Raw genomic sequence first — 21,007 nt, forward strand, 5'->3', positions numbered from 1 at the left:
CACAACGCGCTTAACAAATCTTGCATGCATTCCATTCAAGATAACTTCTTTCGCCAAACTGATCGGCTCGTAAAGGCTGGTTATCCCAAGCAGCTGCTAGAGTCAGTGTCAGAGTCTATTCTCAGTAGTTTGAGCAAAAACAGAAGAGGGGAACGTGTATACTCATTGACGCGAAAGGAAAAAAAATCCCATTGTTGTGCCTTACATTCATCATTTCTCCCACAGACTAAAAAAGATAGCTAATAGAGCACGTGTCATTTTCTCGGCTCCGGATAAGCTTGGGAAGATGTGCAAAATGGTTAATACCGATTTCGTTCCTAGAGAGTGCGACATCAATCATGAAAATCAATTCGTCTCCTGTGACGAAGGTGTAGTTTATGCCACTCCCTTGTCATGTGGCAAGCTTTATGTGGGTCAGACGGGGAGATGCATCAATGAATGCCTGAAGGAGCACAACAACAATGTGCATAACACTGTAAAAGGGCATCTCGGCATCCACTGTAGACACAGTGACAGCAAAACTTGCCACCCTGACTTCACTCGCACACAAGTTTTAAGCAAGCACAGTAACCAACTAACACGGGAAATAATTGAAGCAGCGCTCATCGCCTGGTCAAAACACGCCTGCGTCAGCAGCCCCTCTTTAGCGATTGGTTCCAAAGAAATGGCATTTTTAGCGAGGGGGAAATGATGATTTTAGTTATCGTCCTTGTTCAGTGCAGCATGTTTAGATGACTTGAATCTATGAATGGTTGTGTGTTTTCTTCTTTTTGTTGGAACTGTATATATGCCTCGTTCCAAGCAATAAACATCAGTTGCAAGTCAGCGCTCGTCTGTGTCGTGTCTTTCTCGTAGTCCCTGTCAAAGTGCGCGCTGTTCTGTTTTAAAATGACTTACCGACTCGCCAAAGCATCCGTTTAAGCGCATAACTGGCTCCTGGATATGCGGACGGCTCATTGGTGCTTTGATATATGTGGCGGTGGTGAGAGAGAATGCATGAGGCCTGAATGCATTAGTGCTGACAGCGTTGTGGCTGACATGCGGCACTACAGTAATAGCTAGGGCGCAGCGGTCATTTGGTGATCAATCTCTCGCGACCAACCATTCACTGCATGCCACCTCCCAGAGTGCCAGGGAGGGCGCGCTGCCTATCCAGTGCGCGGAACGCGATCAAAGCACGCTTTTGCAGTTGGACACCAGCCCCGCCGCGGTGGCTAAGTGGTTAGGGCGCTCGACTACTGATCCGGAGCTCCCGGGTTCGAACCCGACCGCGGCGGCTGCGTTTTTATGGAGGAAAAACGCTAAGGCGCCCGTGTGCTGTGCGATGTCAGTGCACGTTAAAGATCCCCAGGTGGTCGAAATTATTCCGGAGCCCTCCACTACGGACCTATTTGTTCCTCTCTTCTTTCACTCCCTCCTTTATCCCTTCGCTTACGGCGCGGTTCAGGTGTCCAACGATATATGAGACAGATACTGTGCCATTTCCTTTCCACCAAAAACCAATTATTATTATTATTAGTTGGACACCAACGCCACGTACATGAAAGCGAGATTGAGGTCTCCACTGGCCCACGGAGCCGGTTGTGCGCCTTTCCAAAGTTGTCAAAGCCAATGAACTCTATGAACGCCGTCGACTCACTTGTTTTGTTTGGTTTTTGAGGAAAGGAAATAGCGCAGTAACCGTCTCACATATCTCGGCGGACACCCGAACTGCGCCGTAAAGAAAGAAATAAAGGAGGGAGGGAAAGAAGAAAGCGAAAACTGAAAATTGAAAGTTGCATCTGCCGCGGTCGGGTTCGAACCCGGGAAATGATCTGGAGTTCCCGGGTTCGAATCGATCGCGACGGCTGAGTTTTTACGGAGGCAAAAAGCTAAGGCGCCCGTGTGGTTAGCGATGTCAATGCACGTTAAAGATCCCCGGGTGGTCGAAAATTTTTTCCGGAGCCCTCCACTACGGCACCTCTTCCTTTCTTCTTTCACTCCCTCCTTTATCCCTTTCGTTACGGCGCGGTTCAGGTGTCCAACGATATGAGAGACAAATACTGCGCAATTTCCTTTCCCCAAAAACCAATTATTATTATTATCATTATTATTTTTAGAAAAGGCGCGGCACTGCGCAGCGGCGGTACACTTGTGGATCGATGCTACTAGTAGCGACTGTTGCTCAAGTTTGACGGCGCGACAGCAGCGCCGCTTCGGCGCGAGGCGAAGTTGTAGGGAGTGCCGCGCCTAGGAAAACCAAGCGCAGCGGCGCGTTTAACAGTGCCAAACGCTGATGTCGTGTTATATGATTTCAGTTTTTGCAATGGCATCAGCTTCGTGTTCACGGAAACCTCGAAGCCATTACTGTTGTGTTGTGGAGTGCCATAGCAGTCTGCACAACACGAGGAACCGGGAACCGCCGGTGAAATTTTACCGTTTTCCTGGCAAGTGGTACGAGAAAGGTGCCAAGCGTGGATCTCAGCAGTCCGCAGAATCAAGTAAGTGCTTCCTTTGCGGTAGTATGAGCTTAATTCGTATCGCGCATCAATACTAGTGATCCCAGTCATACCTGTGAGGCTAACTAGCGCGAAGACTGGCTTAGCCCGCAACCGATGCGCACGGCAGATGAATGTGTGGATGGGCTCTTATGTTTATCGCGCACTTGAAGGCAGCGCGCGTTTTTAGCAGGTAGATTGTAATGAATATGACAGTTCCGCATAATTTGCAGGCTAGGGATTTGAGTGGGTTTCTGATACAATCTAGATTAGCAGCGTAACAGGACGAAACAACGAACGAAAAGAGACGCTTGTATCGCTTCTCGTGTTTTTCGCGGTGCTTTTCGAAATGGCACTAAGACACTTGACAATTTTCGTTTCGGCTGTAGTTAGTGGCAGGTCATGAAGGCACCGGATTGTTGGCTTTGCCCGGTAAGTGTGTCGTGATAAGCGAATTCACCGTCGTCATCTGATTTATGAGGGAGGGCCGTGGTAGGGCGGCCGCTTATTAAGGACAGGTAGAGCAACCATCCGTTATTAATCTCCTGAACAGCTTTTGCCAAGGCTACTTTTTGTGTAGTGTTACCATGGCACGCTGCTTTTCAGCTCTATATTAATATTATGCTCATTTATGGGCTACTGCTCCTGACAGGCACTTTGATCAATGATATTCAATGCGGAGGCTCAGCGTCTTTGTTTTAGGATTGAATAGTTTTTTCGCACTGTGATTTTTTTCCAGTAATAAATATTACTACTTTCTGCTGTTGCATTGGAAAATGCAGTGAAGCACAGAATACAGCTTTAACAATTTCTTTATGATTTTCTTGGCTTATGCCTGGTGTCTCACTACACTACGTACTGTTCTTTATGCAGTCCCGACGGCACCACATGGAAGCCAAATGCTTCATCAAGAATTTGCAGTGACCACTTCGTGGGTAACTCTAAGAGTGATATCAGTCGCCACCCTTCGTATGTGCCCAGCATCTTCCCTTCAGTCTACAGGAAAAAAATGCCAAGCCAAGAGAGGGCTAAAAGGTATGTAAAAATGCCTTAGAAGTATGTATACCTGAATGTACGAGTGGCACAGACAATTCATAAAGAGTGGTAAGATGCATAGGTATCCTATCAAGATATTGTGCAAAGCATGTATTCATTCAGCTTTCAGAGGATGGCAGTCATAATTAGTTTTTTTTGTTTATACAACACAGGTGGCTGAAGCGTTTTAAACAGGCAGCATCATCACCTGAGGAAGCTGATGTATCACAGCAGCAGCAGAAAGTGGCAGTCAATGACTCCACTCCTACATATGCTGCTGATTCGGCAAACTCCATGGATGACCTGCAGCTTGCGTGTACGAACAGCACTGCAGCTGAAGCTCCCCTCCCAACACATGCTGATGTTGTAAGTACATCTTTAATTGCAGACACTTCAGTGTACGCAGAGAGCACCTTTGCAACATTGTAGGGCACTTTCACTGTCACCTTCAGTTCTAGAAGCTATAACAAAGATAATGACATTCAAGCAGGTTTTGTTTTTGAGTTGCTAGACAAAATCTGCTGAACGTGGAAATTCTTTCTACTTGTGTGATGAATGGGGCTGGGGCAGCAGCCTCTGCTTCTCACTCGGCTGAAGTGTGGCTCTAAATGTTTGTTTGCATACATAAACGATATGTTGTGTTTGGTGTTTAGGAATAAACTAAATAAAGGTAATGCAGGTAATATGCTACCATAACAGGAATAAGCCTTGCAGCTCATTACCAGGTATTCACATGTACCATGACAGCCGTGCTGCTTTGAAATGAAGTAATTTAAAAACTGTTTTAAAGCACACGCACCTACCATTGTCCAAATACAATGCAATCCAATGTGTTGCAACTGCTTATAAGGAAAATTTGTGCCTTAGGGGAAGGGGAAAGCTGCGACTCGTGGAAATTTATATTTACCTAATTTGTAAGTTTTTGTGTTCATAAAGAAATTGTAACTACTGCAGCCTGTGAGACATTCACCGTAGATTAAAAAGTCCTTGCGATGTGGCACTTTGCTAGAATCGTACAAGGAAGCATCGGCATAATTGTGCCTGAAGATTATACACCTATAAATATGTTCTTTTAGGACTGCCAAACAGCACCCTCTTTTTCAGGAAGGCTGACCCTGCTTCTGTCTGTGACCAATGGGAGTGAAGCATCCATACAGGTGTCTCACACAGAACTGACAGACCAGGTTTGGCTAATCTTTATTTGTAGTTCAGTTCTAGAGACCTCTGTTCTAATGCAGTGCATTAGTCATTTTTATTAATTACCTTTAAAATGTTCCATTTAAGTAGGTGTCTTTTCAGCATGGTTTTTAAATACTCATTTTCATCCTTGAAGGTGACCCTGACAGATGGATCGTGGAAGAGAAGCTGTGGGTTTTCTGGATTTTCTTCTCTTAAAGACAACGAAGAAGCACTGCGAGACCTGTGTGGAGTTACACTGCCGGTTTTCTGCCTCCTACTAAACTTGATGCCCCATTCTAGGTACAGAAGTGATATGGCAGCTGAGGACAAACTGTGCTTGTTTCTTACAAAGCTTCGGCTCGGGATTGCCTATGCCGCACTGGCAGTCATGTTTAATGTAACAGCAATGATAGCATCAAATGTGTCTGTGAAGACTTTAAACATTCTTAGTGTGGCCTTGCAAAAGTGGATTTTTGTACCTCCACGAGAGTTGATTAGCCTGTCTATGCCACCGCCGTTCAAGGAACACTACCCTAATTGTACATTCATAATTGACTGCATGGAAGTACGAACTGAAACACTATCTAATCCTGAATGTCAGTATGTGATGTATTCAAACTACGAGAGCTGCTACACTATAAAATTTCTTGTTGGGATCATACCAAATGGAATGATCGCATTTGTGTCTAATGTGTATGCATCAGACGGATTCCATTATAACTCAAGATTCTGGGTTGTTGGAACTCCTGAAGCCAGGTGATTTAGCCCTTAGTGACAAAAGGTTTCCTAGCATAAGAACTACTGTTGAGGGGAAAGGTGCGGTCTTACTTATGCCTGTTTTAATGTAGGAGGTGGTCAACTGTCTCAGGAAGCCATGGAAAAAATTTATGAAATCGCATCTGTTTGCATTCATGTTGAGAGGGTTATTCAGAAACTAAAAATCTACCGCATTCTGAGCTACAAAATTTCAAGTTGATGCCACACATGAACAAAGTAGTTTCTGTGTGTGCTGCTCTTGTTAATATGCAGCCACCAATCATCAAGAAATAAGGCTGGTGTGTTCACCGCAACTATTATCATCGGTCCAATATGCCAACTGCAGGATGAAGGCCTCTCCCGTGTCCCTCCACTTATGCCAGCTGCGGCTGCCTTAACCCCACAAGCTTCCTGATGTCATATCCCAACCTGGATATGTTGCACCTGCTATGTTTACCTTTTCTTGGAATCCAGCCTGTTACCCTTAGAGACCATAAGCTAGCCCCTTTACTAAGCAATGCCTTGCTGCCCATGCCCATTTTCTCTTCATCTCAAGTGGGGTGTTAGTAACTTGTGTTTGCTCCTTAACCCTCCCCACTCTCACGCTGCGCAAGCAACATGATGGGCACACTTAGTTCACACTCAAGACCTGAATTCAGTTTAACTTCTCTGTAAGTTTTGATATGTGTTGCAGGCATCATTTCTATATCGCTAAATGCATGTCTGCTTACCTGGTGTAGTTGGGAAGGGGATCACTGGCTTCATGCTGATAAGTTGTTCCCTTTGTCTCCTGGCACGATATTTGAATGCTTTGCACTTGCATTATATTTTATGGTATTTTCTGGCTTAGTGCTTTAATAAATCCAGCCTCCTTCAAAAGGCTCCAGGCTTTTACCTTTCTCACCTTAGTGTCAAAGGTCTTAAGCAGTTCTTCATTGTTTTAAAGTAGGTGGCTCAGCCTTGAATCAATAACAAATGAGCAGACCTTCACTGTCGTATCGACTTCGAACCTGGCAATCTTTTTCGAAAGCTTATGCACTGTGCTTAAATACAAGAATTCAAATGACTTGCGTACTAGCCTAAAGCAGTTTGAAAAGGCCAGTGGATAGCGAAAAAGATTTTCTTGTGTTCACATATTAGTTGTTGTATTTGTTATTCTACTGCCATTTTTAATTATTTGCAAATAATTGTATTACTTACATTCCTTATGTGTTTTACTCATTTATGCATTTCACGTATTTGTATCATGCACTGGCACCTTTTCTTTATACCTTTGGCACAGCCAGCAAGTGCATTGTTGTGTGTGCAACAATAATGAACGAATGCACTGTGCCACTATTGCAATGCAAAGCTCTGCAGTGCTAGCATATTTTTTTTTCTGACTGCTGTTCTCTTTCACGTGTGCCATGCCAATGCAGAAGATTTTTTACAATGTTACCTGATGGGATGTTTTTGCAGATTTATGCACAGCTTGTGCACAGTAGCACTACCATTGTGTTGTATTTTATGTCAATATATTGGTTGTTTTTGTTGTTCTATTGCTATTTTTAATTCCCAAATAATTGTATTTCTCAGATTCCTTATGTGTATTAGTAATTTATGCATTTCATGCATTTGTGTCATTCACTGGCACCTCTTCTTTGTACCTTTGGCACAACCAGTAAGTGCACTGTCATCTGTATGCAAAGAAAATGAACAAATGCACTGTGTCACTGTGGCAATGCTAAGCTCTGTAGTGCTTGAATATGTTTTTTCTGAGTGCTGTTCTCTTTCACTTGCACCATGCCAATGACAGAAGATTTTTTTGCAATGATACCTGAAGGGATGTTTTTGCAGTGGCACTGCTACCCTTGTGTGATATTTTATGTTCACATCTTGGGTTGTGGTATTTGTTGCCTGCTTTTTTAATTTTTTTAGATAACTGCATTAAACACATTCCTTACGTGTATTTTACTCATTTTGTGTAAGCAGCATTGTTTCTATAACAACGCATTTATAAATCTGGAAGAAAGGCTTTATGTTTGGTCTTAAGTATGGTGAAATGATCTGGTGTACCCAATAGAGCTGCGAAAAGTAAACTTTTATTTCTGAAAACATGAGTGCAATTAGTATCACTGGTTACAAAACCAAGTCACTCAAATAAGTTATTGTCGCTGTTCAGCATTTCACTATACACACATAAATACCACCAAAAATATTAAAATGTAAAACTGCCCTGATTACTTGTGCTATGTAAGAATGCAGTAACAATGCTTAAGGACTAGAAGATGGAGTGAAAATATTGCACTTAAAACAGAAAGCTTGATTTGTTGACGTACTGAGTGCCGACTTACAAGAACCCTCTTTGCTTGTGAGTGGAAACAAAATAAATTATACTAAAATCTAAAGGTTTGAGATGAGAAATTGGAAATAAAAGTATTCCATCTTTGGGATGAGCTCAGTCAAAAATACTTCATCCCTCTTTACTGCTACAATCACAGATTGCTGAGGAGTAAAAACATAGAGTAGTGCCTTATTTAAGTTCAGAACATACAGTTGTACCTGGATTTGGGTGTAGTATTGGTGGCTAGACCTAAGCTCAATCCGGTCTTTTTGGAATTCCAGGTAGGGCAATTTTATAGATCATCATAGTTGATGAATGGCGTATCTTTATATTTAAATGGGCACTTTATCTCCACGAGGACGGTCTCATTCTCAAGCTTCACAAGTCCATCAGGGCTACAACACAGCCATGGCTGCTCAGGCAGCACTACCAACCCTGTCTGGAGAGGCAAGGAATTAAAAATGATTTTGTGAAATAATAGGTTCTTAGCAAGGCAGAAGCACATCCTATGCGCATTAGAAAAGCAAACAAAATCACACCTGAAATATGTGTGCCTCAAGCCGCCACTCCAGCTCCTCTCGTGCTCTCGCTTCTGTGTTGATACTTGTTGAATATTCAAGTTTTCCATTTAATTCATCCACATGTCAATCACTTGATTTCAATGAACCTCATTTGTGCTTCAACTTTGCCTTCGACACATCTCATATTTAACTTGAGAGCATGCCATTGTCATGAGCTTTGCACCATGGTGTGCAAGATAGAAGTTAGATCTTACCGTAACACATAGCAGCATTCTTGAATGAGCGTGCAGTCCTCAGTTGCTTAGCAGCTTTCCTGTAGCCATCTTCACCACTTTTGGTGTGTACACAATGTGCTTTGGTGCTGCTAATCCGATATCTGCGTTCCTGAAGCCACCTGCACGTTTTAAACGAATGATTTGAAATCAGCTGAAAGATTGCCTTCACTACCGTTATAACTTACCGTGGACACTTTGCTTGGCCTTGTGTTAGGACAGACAGTTTGCAGGGACTGCAAGATAGGACAACGTCGGTTTGGTACTTAGCAGCCTCTAAGCTATTCATCTCTATTGCAAGGTCCCTGTGCATGATTGTTTTTTTTGTTGCACTGTTGTCAACAACTTTCAGGCAGTGGTACACAGGCCGCCGTGCCGTTAATTTCAGCAGGTCTTCCAAAATTTCTTCATCTGCCACCTTTGAAGCTTGATCTACAATTTTGTTAAGCATGCCCTGGCACACCAATTTCTCCGCATTCATTTGTCCCATTTCCAAAATTTCCTTCATCGAACTCATTACGTCCGGGTAGTTCAGTAGAATGGACGGAGATGCAGCCTTCGTGTTGGCCGAATTGCTCTCTTGACCTGTTATGCAAAAGGGACATAGGCAAACATCCATCAGGTTACACACGTTCTGAACAGAGAAGTGCAACTTAATTTTAGTATAAATGCAAGCTGTTTGGAAATTCAGCATGGCAAGATGCTAAATAATTGCAAGGATTTAACGTTTCTGTTTGCTTCATATGCTAAGAGAAGCATGCGCACACAACTGAAAGTGTAGGAAATAACCTTAGACAAAATTCAATAGTGCTGAGACTCACTGGGAAAGAATGCCATCAAGTCTTGGTTCCGTGGCCTCTGAGGTTTCATGCTTGGTTTGCCCCACTGTTGAGGCTGGCTGGTGCAGGAAGTTTCCTCGTAGCGGTTGATGTATTTATTTATTTATTCAAGTTACTCACAGGCTCCTTTACATTGGAGCATTGTGTGAGTGGGGCAGTACATAGAAGTTAGAGAACAGCGCAAAAAAAAAACACAAAATAAGGACAGAAAATAAGGACAGAAGAAAAACTTTATACAATAGTTAGCAAGAGGCACTCAGAAGAATACAAATAAAGTAATATAACACACAATAATTTCGTGTTTCAAAATGTGGCAACATGGAAATGCAACACGATTTGACAGAGAGGCTAAAAAGTGCACAAGTTAGTTCACTCTAAGCAGCAATAAAACATTTTTCGCAAGAATACACAGAACTGAGACAACTAGGCGAAGATTGCGGTTATTTTATCACGAAATGTAGCAGGATTTCTGGTATTAGTAGCATCGTCAGGAAGGCTGTTCCAATAGTTTATGGCACGTAGGAGAGCAGACATGTTGAATGCTTTTGTATGACCAAAAATACGCGCAAAGCTGCTACCGCGGCGAAATGCTTGCACTGCGCTGCAATGCCCGCTTTACAAGTGCAGCGGCCGCCCTTTATGCGAAGCTCCTGCTTTGCATGAAGTGACCAAGTTAGCTGCGGTAAAAAAAAAGAAAGTACCGCTTAAATTCACGCAGTCAACACTGTGACTGGATCACTGTTCGCAAGTCGAAAGCAGCCTTCAGTCACACTGTGACTCATCCGCAGAAAATGATCACGCGAATTCATGCAATGTTTTGAGCTGCCTCCCCGCCGCGACGACTCGGTGATTAGTGCCCTCGGCTGCTGACCCCGAAGGCGCGGGTTCGATTCCGGCTGCGGCAGCCGCGTTTCGATGGAGACGAAACTCAAGGCGCCTGTGTACTGAGTGATGTCAGTGTAATAATTGTTTTTTTGGGGGAAAGGAAATGGCGCGGTATCTGTCTCATATATCGTTGGACACCTGAACCGCGCCGTAAGGAAAGGGCAAAGGAGGGAGTGAAAGAAGAAAGGAAGAGAGGTGCCGTAGTGGAGGGCTCCGGAATAATTTCGACCACCTGGGGATCTTTAACGTGCACTGACATCGCACAGCACACGGGCGCCTTAGTGTTTTTCCTCCACAAAAACGCAGCCGCCGCGGTGGGGTTCGAACTCGGGAACTCCGGATCAGTAGTCGAGCGCCCTAACCACTGAGCCACCGCGGCGGGGCAGTGTACGTTAAAGAATCCCAGGTGGTCAAAATTAAGCCCGCCACTACAGCTTAACAGTTTAGAAATAAATGTCTCAGAATGCATGCCTCGACAAGCGCGCAGCTGTACACGCGCGGCCAAAAGTAAGAGCGGAGTCTTAAACAGCGGAGTGCTCGCGCGCAGTCGTCATCCAAGCATCAAATGGCACATATCAGCTCTGCTGTTGAAGTGCGTGCGTACACACGTGAACGTGCGAACTAGAATGCCGCGGCGTGCTGAACCGCGTTTGTATGCTCACTCACGAGTCAAATGTAAAAGCAAACAGCACTTGAGCCATGAGTCTGTAATGCAATCCGAAACCACATGCGTGACAAACGGCGTGTTCTGGCGAGTGCGCCGAGCATGCAAAAATCGACGTGACACAGTATGCAGAACGCGAACAGTAACTCACTAGCAGTAAAAATGTCTACTCTCCGAAAAGCGGAAGGACTGTGCACTTACATCGAGATGCACGTCGTAGCTGACGTGGTCGCTCACTTGCGACACGCACTTCGCTTGAACACAAGCATCGTTGTCCTCAATGATCTGCTCCACACTGTACACATTAGGTGCCAAACGCTCTCCTTTCATGAGATACGAGCGGCGAAAATGTCCGTCAAGATCACTTATCATTTTAAAGCCGCACCGCAATCGATACATCGCGAAGCGAAGAACACCAGCTGCCTTCGTCCCGCGTTATGAAAATCCCGCCGCAGAGGGCGCTGATTTTCCGCTTTCACTAGTGTTCCTATATATGCTCCCTGCGGGAGCATATATGCGGGAGCATATATAGGAACACTAGTGAAAGCTAGTGTTCCTGTATATGCTCCCGCAGGGAGCAGAGTTTCGCGACTGTTTTTCCCGCGCCGCTCTTGACGCCATTCGCCGAGCGACCGTCACGTGATTCTGTTGACGACGTTTGTTTCATATTGAAGTGGAGGAGTCGACTTTCCAAGCGCTACGCCGGTTCCTCGCCAGCCCCAGTACCCTCTCGGCTGCCATCGTGATCGGACGCGTCCGGTGCGGTCGGCTGCGGTGTGTTGCCGCCTTTTCCATGCGCTCCAGTTGTATATATTTTGATACTGTGCAGTGACGGCAGCCTCCAACTATGACGGGGTGCAGTGCGCCAAACTGCAAGAACCGTACCGAAAGCGGCAAAGCTTTTTACGCAGTGAACAAGCTTTGCCTAGGCTATTTAACTATTTTATTTGTTAAGAATACCTTTAAGGTTGCACTGGAGGAGAGGGGAACAAAAATAGAATGAAATACTTTAAAGCAAAATTGGATATTCAGATAAGTTTTTCCTTGAGTAAAAGCATGGAGCAGTCCAAAACAAAGATATTTCAGAATGCAGTGACGGTACATATAATTCAAGTAGGTGAAGAGAAAACGCAATAGGGCTTAGAGAAAAACTAGCAAATAACAGCACCAGAAAGAGATACACATCACTTTTCTAGATCCTTGGAAACCCGTATACCACAATTCAGCTGCAATGACTTAAGGCAGGCTTCTCTAACTTTCGGATGTTAAAGAAGTACGGCACGTGATGTGTTTGGCTTGAAAAGATGACCACGGCATAGGAAAAATGCAGTGGAGGGCTAGAAGTCAGAGCAACAAATGGTAGGTATATTTTGTGAAAGATAAGCGCGCGAGTTTGCGATATCTGTGCCTTTGGTTGGTAAGATTTACTTGCTTGCAAAATGCATTGTTTTAGACTGCCCGCATTCACATCGTATGCAGCGTGGTTTCACAAGCTTCGTGCAACATCGGTGGTCGCAACCCTATAGAATAATGTATTTCAATGTGGTTTTGCAGGAAGATGCATTACCAAACTTCTCTTCATCGCACAACTCACGCAGGTTTTTCATTTCCAAGCATTTCTGCGCCATTAATGTCTGCACTGGGAGCTATCGCTGTCATTCCGCGATCTTTCTGTCATGCTGTATGATATTTTCGGAAAATCAGATTATTTTTCCGGCGTTTTTTTCAACGAAGTATGATGGGCTTAGCATCGATTCCTGAGCACTGAGACAGTAAAAATAAAAAAGGATGCCTGCAATCTGGCGCCGTTTCTAAGCTTTAAAAAAAAGCGAACTGCTCTACAACGCCAGCCCCGTCATGATCACAGCGCCTGTGCGCTCGAGGAGCTGCTTTCCCGCACAGCTTGGAACAAAATGGCGGACCTTCGCGCAACTCTGCTCCCTGCGGGAGCATATGCAGGAACACTAGCTTTCACGGCGCCGCCTGGCCGAGCTTGGGATCCCTATGGAGCGAGAGAGAGAGAAATATCCGCGGCGAGGCGCGCATTGTGACGTCAAGTGCCTCCTCGGAGTACCGCCACGGCGAAATCGCTAGTTTGCGGCTAGTAAAGCTTTCACTTTAATAAAATTTCTTCTGAAGGTGCGGGGCACTGAGCCCGGGACTTTCTGATCGCAAGGCAAGCACACAATCCATAGGCCACAAAAATGTGTTGCTTCTTGGCAAACGAAGGTGAACCCAATATATGCGTTGCCTTACGGCCATGTTAATAAGTGTGTCATTAGAAAAGAAGAGAAAAAAATAAAATAAAAATGAAAAAACTAGCATTCAAAGCAGCGTTAGTCTTAAGTGCCTTCCGCAACTTCTTTTAAACTGCACTGAACCCTTTGTTTCTGTGAATTAATGAATAAATTTAACAGATTTGAGAAAGAATAAAAAAATGCTCTGTGCATTTTCCCCCTCACTCTCCAACCACCCCCACCAAGAGCTGCCCACAAATTGGCCCCTGAAATTTCGACCTAGTATTCACTTCAGTGACCACATATATAAACAATGATGAAGCAAATGCAATCAAAATTTCGGCTACAGCCTGCAGGAATGCTACATTGTACAAAGTCTAGGTATTGCTACCAAGGCAGCAAGATGTTAACTTCCTTTTCCATATACTCATCAAACTTTATACTTAGAGATATCCAACATCTGGAGCAAATTATCTACTCCCAAAAATGCAGAGAGACAACCCGCCGCGGTGATTCAGTGGTTAGGGCGCTCGTCTACTGATCCGTAGTTCCCGGGTTCGAACCCAACCGCGGCGGCTGCGTTTTTATGGAGGCAAAACGCTAAGACGCCCGTGTGCTGTGCGATGTCAGTGCACGTTAAAGATCCCCACGTGGTCGAAATTATTCCGGAGCCCTCCACTACGGCACCTTTCTTCTTTCACTCCCTTTTTCATCCTTTCCCTTACGGCGCGGTTCAGGTGCCCAACAATATATGAGACATATACTGCGCCATTTCCTTTCCACAAAAACGAATTATTATTATTAAAAATGCAGAGTGAGTTTAAGTGGCAACAGAGCTTAATAATAATAATTGGTTTTTGGGGAAAGGAAATGGCGCAGTATCTGTCTCATATATCTTTGGACACCTGAACCGCGCCGTAAGGGAAGGGATAAAGGAGGGAGTGAAAGAAGAAAGGAAGAATAGGTGCCGTAGTGGAGGGCTCCGGAATAATTTCGACCACCTGGGGATCTTTAACGTGCACTGACATCGCACAGCACACGGGCGCCTTAGCGTTTTTCCTCCATAAAAACGCAGCCGCCGCGGTCGGGTTCGAACTCGGGAACTCCGGATCAGTAGTCGAGCGCCCTAACCACTGAGCCACCGCGGCGGGGCAGAGTAAGGAAAAATAACGAATACACGTTTTGAAAACCAGCAGAAAAACTTTTAGTGCTTGAACATGCACTAATACAGACAGTGTCTCAGTTTATGCATGATCACCTTTATGGGTACACTTACAACATGAATATGTACAAATAGTGGCACTAGCAGGTGCTGTTATAAGGAACAGTGACCAGTGTGAGCACATCACCGCGTGATGACCTACGTACACTACTGCCACTTCAATATCAAGGGAAATGCAAGCACTGCAGTAATACAACAGTCTGTCAGATGGGATTGAGAATTCAAAAGTTCTTGCAACAATTCCATAGCACGATCGACATGGCACCTTTCATACAAATACGCTTGGGCCAACAGTTCACGCCGAGGCTTGCCACGCCATGTGCATTTTGGAACCAAAAGGCACTACGCCTGCTTTGACTTCTTAGCAGGTGTTGGCTCTTCACTTTCTTGGAAGACTGACTTAGGCTGTGTTGAAGCGCAGGTAGGCGTCACTCAATAAGGGTTCTCAGCTGCCTTCTTGGCAAATTTGAGGATGGCCTCGCGTGGGTCCACATTGTCATCAACACGCTTGGTGGTGCCAGGTTGCGCAAAATATTGGAAGACAGACTGTTGCCTGTTGAAGCAATACGGCCTGCTTGCCCAGGGCCCGTCACTGGAAGATCATGCCTCTGAGACAGCACAGGATTCTTACGTGCCTTCTCCAGACGCTTGCGTGAGCTGCGCGGTCGCTCCTCACGAAACAGTGGCAGTGCATGTGGTGTGAGCACCTGCGCCTGCGTGAGGCCCTGCGGTGTAGGTCTGGCCAGAGCTGCCTTGAATGCACCTAAGAGTGCACCATGGTGACTGTAGGCTGCGTCGTACAGCAGGCGCACCTCTCCGCATGCCAACCCCGCCAGAAGTTGGTTGAGGCGTGCATGCCATATGATACGGGCCACTGGCGATGGCAGCTGGAGTCGCAACACCTCCCGCATGGCGTCACGCTCAAAGAACACCAACTGGCCCCTACCAGCGGCATTCGAGGTGGCTGTGTACACAACCCGGTCGTCTGGGCTAAAACCGCAGTCAGTGGCCGGGTACAAATTGTCGAGGTCTGAAAACGTGTGTAACGCTGTGGGCCGCAATGCGCGGGTGTCCCACAACTTCAGCGTGTCATCACAAGAGCGCGTGGCCAGCTGGCGGCCGTCATGGGCGAACGCCATGCAGGTTACGTCAGTTCCCCGCTGGTGTGCCTCGCGGACCGTGCTGCTGGGGTGCACCAATGCGCGCCGCTGGTCCCAAAATTGGAGTGACCCATCCTGGCAGCCGGCAACCATAAGCTGGCCGTCCCGGCTAAATCGGCATGTCGACGGGATGGCCCTAAGGCGGCCCAGCTGCTTGGTTTTCACCAACGCTTTGTGGCAATTGGGCTTGCCCACATTCCACAGACGCAATGTACCATCGTTGGCGCAAGTGAGAAAGTCTTCACGACTGCGCGGGTGCCAGCAGCCGTAATTTAGCATAGCTACGTGACCTTTGGTGCGCGCCATGTCTGTAATATACTGGTCTCCCTTAACGCATTCCATCACTTCGAAACCATCTCGATCTAGTACTTTGGCTTGAGCACTCCCAGATACTACCAGAAACGTGTCACCTGTGTAGCTGTACTCGAGGTTTCTTATCTGGTGACAGTCGCAAGGCCGGAGCGAGCGGAACGGCTGCAGAGATGAATCCATGTCAGCAAAATCGAACAATGTAATATCAAAGTCATACCCGCCAGTGACAAGACGTGCTCCTTTGGGATCCAGAGCCAATGCAGACACAATATTTGTGCCATGCCGCAGCGTAAGTAGCTCTTTCACTGGAATTGCCCGATATGCTTCTGTGGTATGCTTACGTTCCTCCTCGTCTTCCTCCAAGCTAGTTCTTTTCTCGTTGACTTCAGCAGAGAGTGTGATGGGCGGTCCCACGAGGTCTTCATCGCTGCCTTCCTCACTTCGCGTAGCGGCGGACGTAGAACTGCTCCCACCAGTTGCCCCGTCTTTGGCGTTGCTTTCAGGGTCGCTAGTTGACGGCTTTGGGTCTTCCGCGAGTCTCGCGTCTTTACTTCTACTCACGGCCGTTCTCCTGGCTTCCTCGAAAATTGCATTTCTATCAAACACGCGAGCTTTCTTCGTGGAGTTTGGCTCAGCTGACACTTTGACTGGGGGCCCCACCAGGCGTTCGCTGTCATCCTTACTGCGTGTTACGGAGGGCGCAGAAGTGCTGTCTTGGGATGCCTTGTCTTCGACGTTGTTTTTAGGATCGCTGGTAGAAGGCTTTGGATCTTTCATGAGTTTTGCATCTTTACTTCTACTCACGGCCGTTGCCCTGGCTTCCTTGAAAATTGCATGTATATCAAACACGCGAGCTTTCTTCATGGAGTTTGGCTCAGCTGACAAGTGGACCGGGGGCCCCACCAGGCGTTCGCTGTCATCCTTACTGCGTGTTACGGAGGGCGCAGAAGTGCTATCATGGGATGCCTTGTCTTCGACGTTGCTTTCAGGATCGCTGGTAGACGGCTTTGGGTCTTCTGCGAGTCTCGCGCCTCCACTTCTACTCACGGCCGTTGTCCTGGCTTCCTCGAAAATTGCATTTAGATCAAACACGCGAGCTTTCTTCGTGGAGTTTGGCTGAGCTGACAAGTTGACCGGGGGCCCCACCAGGTGTTCGCTGTCATCCTTACTGCGTGTTACGGAGGACGCAGAAGTGCTGTCACGGTATGCCTTGTATTCGACGATGGTTTCAGGATCACTGGTAGACGGCTTTGGATCTTCCATGAGTTTCGCATCTTCACTTCTACTCACGGGCGTTGTCCTGGCTTCCTCGAAAATTGCATTTAGATCAAACACGCGAGCTTTCTTCGTGTAGTTTGGCTCAGCTGACAAGTTGACTGGGGGCCCCACCAGGCGTTCGCTGTCATCCTTACTGCGTGTTACGGAGGGCGCAGAAGTGCTATCATGGGATGCCTTGTCTTCGACGTTGCTTTCAGGATCGCTGGTAGACGGCTTAGGGTCTTCTGCGAGTCTCGCGCCTCCACTTCTACTCACGGCCGTTGTCCTGGCTTCCTCGAAAATTGCATTTAGATCAAACACGCGAGCTTTCTTCGTGGAGTTTGGCTGAGCTGACAAGTTGACCGGGGGCCCCACCAGGCGTTCGCTGTCATCCTTACTGCATGTTACGGAGGACGCAGAAGTGCTGTCACGGTATGCCTTGTCTTCGACGTTGGTGTCAGGATCGCTGGTAGACGGCTTTGGGTCTTCTGCGAGTCTCGCGCCTTCACTTCTACTCACGGCCGTCGTCCTGATTTCCTCGAAAATTGCTTTTAGATCAAACACGCGAGCTTTCGTCGTGAAGTTTGGCTCAGCTGACAAGACGACCGGGGGTCCCACCAGGCGTTCGCTGTCATCCTTACTGCGTGTTACTGAGGACGCAGAAGTGCTGTCACGGTATGCGTTGTCTTCGACCTTGCTTTCAGGATCGCTGGTAGACGGCTTTGGGTCTTCCATGAGTTTCGCTTTGCTTCTACTTATTGCCCTTTTCCTGGCTTCCTCGTAGATGGCATTTATGCGAATTTCGCGAGCTTTTCTGGCGGAGTTTGGAGAAACAGTGCCTCTGCCCTTACTAGAAGCGGCCATTTTTTTTCGTGAATTTCTCTCTGGTTGGCTCGTGGTTGGCTTGGCTTTAACTGGCTTGAGTGTGATGTACGCGTTTTCATGTGGAAACTACAGCAGAGAAACTGTACCCTGGCGACGCTGGCGTCAAATATCTTGCAGTTGACTTTTAAAAAGCTCGGATGACATGTAACGTGCGCTTGGACTACATCGGTCCATCACGTGGCCGTGTTCCGCGTGGCGTCTGCTGCTTTGTAATCGGCCGTTGCCTGCGTGGCGATTTAACTACGTTCTTGCAACGTTGCATTGTGCCGATTTCGCTTCGTCTTCCCTTCCCTTACGGCGCGGTACGGGTGTCCACCGGTATATGAGAGACAGGCGTCCTTTACTTTCCTTAAAACCATTTTCATTCCATTTTCTTTGCCTTACGGCGCGGTTCGGGTGTCCACTTAGATATGTTTAGATATGTTTCCTTTCCTTAAATTGTCCGGTCAAGGGGTCGCACCTAAATCTCCTCTATTGCCGCTACCGCTTTTTTAAGTACCGCCAAACTTTGATGTACGCCGCCGCCTTTTTTCTGTATCCGCATATGGCTTTTCCCGTTTGGGTTTCTGTTTTTCTGCCGGAAGTCGGCGTCCATTTTGTATCTGCTCGCACGGAGAAAAGAATGTCTGCTCGTTTAGGAACAGCGATCGCCTCGGCGCAGCGTACTTCAACGTTCGAGTTGATCTTGAGCCATCACGCTGCTACGCTGTTTCTCAGCCTCTAACCGACTTGTTCTGCGCTTGCTGGAAGCTTGGTCCGCGCTGTGACTCGAGCCATATAGCCTCCTCTATTTTTGCTCGAGCAAAGTGGTGAACTACTCGTCTGCCTAGCGGGTCGGGTAGTGATCAGTCGCGGGTCATGACTGTGTGCTGTGCCTTTGGTTGCTCGACTCGCTCGGGAAGGGGCAAAAGGCTGTTTTCGGTGCCCCTGGGTAAGCACGACAAGAAGCGGACAAAAGTTTGCTTGGATCGCATCGGCCGGAGCGATTTCTCGCCGAATAAGTCCAGCAAGCTTTGCGAGGTAAGTCTGAAATTTTCTGCCTTTTTCTCTGCTTCAAAAAAGTCGTTAGACAAAGCTGGAAATGTTAAGGGTGGGCTTATGCAGACAAGATTAACACATGTGCTACATTGTTACTACGATGGCGCGCGACGCGGATCCTGAACAGGGATTATAATACTGGTGCTGAAGACGCATTTGCAGTACAGAAGTGGAATTAAGGAACAGGGGGCTACGCCTTTCTTGCAATTAAGTTTTGTCACTGTATCTCGCTCTTTTTCGTCTAAAGCAAATGCGGTTTCGAGTGGAAAATTTTTCGCCTTCAAGCGGGCAAGTTTCCTTTAAAAATTCCCGTATTGGCACTGATCTTGTCTAGGAAAAAAGTGTGCTGTACAAAAAAAAAAACAGCCCCGCAACAGTTACCAACTCTGCCTGCTTTATTCTCTCATTTCCATGCTGTTCAAGCACCCCTTATCAGTTTGGGAGTAACCACTTTTTTGTTAATATTTCCAGGAGCATTTTACAGCAGATCAGTTTAAGCCTCTGATTCTTCTGAAGCATGGCATAAAGAAGCTGAAGCCCACCGCTGTGCCTTCGCTCTTTTGCCACCAGCCCCACAAAACTGGAAGAAAGCTACCAGTGTCATGCAATGGTATGAGTAGTGCATTATAGTCTGTGCTCTTTCCTCATATATGTAACAGTTTCATCGCTTTAACACACAGAGAAGCAAGGTGGTGGTGATACAACTTCAGCAGGTGGAAAAGAAAATACCCGACCCGAAGGCACGTTCTGAAACTCCTTACTCGCATATCAAGAACTTAGAATTCAGTGATCGAGCCTGTCTTATTTTCGAGTAAACAGAAGTCCTCACTACTGTAACTGCAGATGGCTTTCCAAGCAGCTTGCTTCCCAACAGCCCCCCCCCCCCCCGTGTCACCTCGTGCACAGGAGGGAATCCGTCATCCCCTTGCTCTGCTGGCCACGTCATCAGTGCAAGGTACTACAGCCTTTACTACAAAGCTTTACATGAGCATAAATCTGTTCCTCGTTGACTACACTGACCGGGGCACAAACTGCAGTGGCATGCATATTCAAAAGTGGTAGGTCAATTTACAGCATTAGAAATATACTTGTAATGTAGAGCATGCCGTGCACTGCATGTCTCATGAAACTATGCTACTAAGGGCAGTTCAGTTAACACTTGATCGGTGTGGACGTATATCATAAGTATATAGTCAGGATCCACTTTCTTTACATAACATACTACTGCTGATTTCATGCCCTAGCGTCCGAGTTTTGTTTCTAGCAATTAATACTAAAGACAGTCACAACTCTAAAATTTGGTCTGAAATGCATTTCTGTATGTGAAGTCCTCTGGAAAGCATCCCTTTGCTGTTTTCTCACAACAAACATTCAGTGCCTGCTGCCCTGAGAGTACTTCCTGGCCAGTCGCTGCTAAAGCCCAAGACAGCCGCTCCAGCACTTGGTCTGAGCCAGCAATTCCAGCTTGCAGGTGAGATCTTATTGAATGGTGGTTGTATATGTTCCTCATAATGTTAATGCCATGGATGACTTGTGCAGATGACTGTAGCTTTGGGTCAGGCAATAAATACCAGCACGAACAGCTGGCGTTATGGTAACAACCCTTGACCAATCAGCATGACATGCCAGTGCTTGAAGTCGCCTGGAAGCTTTCAGTGACTGTTTTCTGCACACAACTTTCAGTGCCTGCTGCCCCAATAATACCGCCTGGCCAGTCGTTGAAGCCCAAGGCAGCAGCTCAAAGCCTTTTGTAGCCAGAATTTTGATCTTGCAGGTGAGATCTTATTGAATGGTGGCTATATGTTCCTTATAATGTTAATGCCATGGATGACTTGTGCGGATGGTTGTAGCTTTTGGTCAGGTGTTAAATACCAGCACGAACAGCTGGCGTTATGGTAACAACCTCTGACCGATCTTAAGGTTTCTTTAACCGCTGGTGTTGACA

The 21,007-nt window shown here is 46.5% G+C and overlaps 1 long non-coding RNA gene and 1 pseudogene across 1 annotated transcript; one reads left to right on the top strand and one right to left on the bottom strand.

Annotated features, from left to right (window-relative positions):
- The first annotated feature begins 2,260 nt into the window (after window positions 1-2,260).
- LOC144133466 (uncharacterized) lies at window positions 2,261-7,261 on the top strand. The gene is made up of 5 exons (XR_013315056.1): window positions 2,261-2,480; window positions 3,351-3,512; window positions 3,686-3,878; window positions 4,617-4,696; window positions 4,846-7,261. It is a non-coding gene; the product is annotated as an uncharacterized LOC144133466 (long non-coding RNA).
- Window positions 7,262-14,553: 7,292 nt separating this feature from the next.
- LOC144133470 (WD repeat-containing protein 70 pseudogene) lies at window positions 14,554-17,713 on the bottom strand (annotated as a pseudogene).
- Window positions 17,714-21,007: the final 3,294 nt, after the last annotated feature.

The sequence above is a fragment of the Amblyomma americanum genome, chromosome 1 (assembly GCF_052857255.1).
Source record: "Amblyomma americanum isolate KBUSLIRL-KWMA chromosome 1, ASM5285725v1, whole genome shotgun sequence".
In the NCBI taxonomy this organism is placed as follows: domain Eukaryota; kingdom Metazoa; phylum Arthropoda; class Arachnida; order Ixodida; family Ixodidae; genus Amblyomma; species Amblyomma americanum.